Source organism: Schistocerca gregaria, unplaced genomic scaffold (assembly GCF_023897955.1).
Source record: "Schistocerca gregaria isolate iqSchGreg1 unplaced genomic scaffold, iqSchGreg1.2 ptg000341l, whole genome shotgun sequence".
In the NCBI taxonomy this organism is placed as follows: Eukaryota; Metazoa; Arthropoda; class Insecta; order Orthoptera; family Acrididae; genus Schistocerca; species Schistocerca gregaria.
In genome coordinates this window covers 10,001-12,500 of record NW_026061805.1, presented here as the reverse complement: position 1 = coordinate 12,500, position 2,500 = coordinate 10,001, and positions in this window count along the sequence as shown.

The window sequence follows — 2,500 nt, the reverse complement described above, 5'->3', positions numbered from 1 at the left end:
GGGTTCGAGAGAGGCGCAATCGCCCGGAGATAGGCGAGTAGACGCTTTCAGTGCGAACACCCGTGCTCCCAACTGAGCTTGCCGCTGCCGACAGAGGCCCGGGAGCGTGCTGTCGTGGCATTGCCGGCGGGAAACAACACGCGCCACCTACGGTGACCGGCAGCTCCAACGCCAGCGCCACAGAAGGGCAAAGCCCCACTTGGGTGCAGAAGCGAACTCTCCCAGCACAGCGCACGCGCCAACACGTCCGCAGAGCTGCGATACAAACCACCTGCGAGAACCGCTGGGGGCGACCGAGCAGCAGACGGCGTCGCGACGCCGAGTGCCGGGCGGCGGCGCATCCTCAACGCACACAGTCCGCAATCGGACCAGCACACTGCAGATGTCCACCGCGCTTCGCACCGGGCTCGACAGAACCCACTTTGGCCGCCTGGCGCCGCGCGCAGGGTGCGCCGGCGCATAGCTGGGACGCCAGCCGGGCCCGTCGGCCGGCGCTCCTGCCACTGGGCGCCCCCCACCAGCCGGCTGTAGTGCGTGCGCTCACGCAGCGCGCGGCCAGCACGCCGGGCGGCCCCCCCTCACCGGCCGGGGACTGTCCCGCCAAGCCACAGCCTCGTATCGCTTCATACCCACATGGCCAACTCAGGTTCGGGGGCATGGCGGGTACCGCCGAAACAACCGGTTCACAGATGTACCGATCGTCGCTATCACCGATGCACCTGCAGCGCGAACAACCGCTCAACAACTGATTTCCAGTTCATTTGCGGATCTTTGGCAGCAAACGTATACGTCAATCTACATTTGCGAAATCTACGATTCTGGCATGCCTGCATGTTATGTGTCACGACACGCTACATCAGCCCACATACACACTGCGGCATGTACACGAGAGAACACGTGGAAGATGGTCCGCGCACGTGTGCAATGTCCCTTGCGCGGTCGACTGTCAACCGGCCTCTGTAGCATGTCGCAGATGTGGAACGCGGTCCACCGTGCTATCATGTTGTGTGGGGCAATACGATTAAATAGGAAAACCCTCGTCGCTACATCAACAGACGGCTCACGCTGATTCCCGGCAGAGGGAGGAGGGGGGGGGGGGGGCAACATGCAATACTTTCGTCCGTACCTACTTACCACATGTCTGTACGGCGTACAACAGTGCAATCTCGCTGTAATGGGGAGACGAGACAAGTAGCATCGTGCACAACATATGGCCCTTATGATTCGCCATTGTAGGGCGCAGCCGGTGTACGGTCAAGCATGTGCCACATTATGTCACTCAGTACGTAACGACGGATGATCAGTGTGGGTTACGCGTACATCAGCGGACAGTCCACACAGGCCGTACCACAACGTACACTGACTGCATCGACAACCGAATGCAACTGAACAGCTGCAAGGCTCATTTCACAAACAAACGCCTGACCGACCAGCTTGGAAGGGCAGGAGGGGAGGGCGATATTCGTTCTGTAGCGGTACACCCTTCCAGTGGTTAGCGGGACTGTGTAGAAAGTACGCAACACTCGAAAGACCTTTATGTGAGGGTACGCACCATGGCATCAAGAAATACACATGACACCAGAGGATCCAAGCAGTGAACTATGTTCAGAGGGTTGCTGTTAGGCAAAGCTACATTCCTGTGACGTTACATGTGACAGTTAAGGTGCAGTGTAAGTTAGGTTAAGGTGCAGTGTAAGTTAGGTTAAGGTGCAGTGTAAGTTAGGTTAAGGTGCAGTGTAAGTTAGGTTAAGGTGCAGTGTAAGTTAGGTTAAGGTGCAGTGTAAGTTAGGTTAAGGTGCAGTGTAAGTTAGGTTAAGGTGCAGTGTAAGTTAGGTTAAGGTGCAGTGTAAGTTAGGTTAAGGTGCAGTGTAAGTTAGGTTAAGGTGCAGTGTAAGTTAGGTTAAGGTGCAGTGTAAGTTAGGTTAAGGTGCAGTGTAACTTAGGTTAAGGTGCAGTGTAACTTAGGTTAAGGTGCAGTGTAACTTAGGTTAAGGTGCAGTGTAACTTAGGTTAAGGTGCAGTGTAACTTAGGTTAAGGTGCAGTGTAACTTAGGTTAAGGTGCAGTGTAACTTAGGTTAAGGTGCAGTGTAACTTAGGTTAAGGTGCAGTGTAACTTAGGTTAAGGTGCAGTGTAACTTAGGTTAAGGTGCAGTGTAACTTAGGTTAAGGTGCAGTGTAACTTAGGTTAAGGTGCAGCGTAAGTTAGGTTAAGGTGCAGCGTAACTTAGGTTAAGGTGCAGCGTAACTTAGGTTAAGGTGCAGCGTAACTTAGGTTAAGGTGCAGCGTAACTTAGGTTAAGGTGCAGCGTAACTTAGGTTAAGGTGCAGCGTAACTTAGGTTAAGGTGCAGCGTAACTTAGGTTAAGGTGCAGCGTAACTTAGGTTAAGGTGCAGCGTAACTTAGGTTAAGGTGCAGCGTAACTTAGGTTAAGGTGCAGCGTAACTTAGGTTAAGGTGCAGCGTGGGTTAGGTTAGGGGCCAACGTGGGTTAGGTTAGGG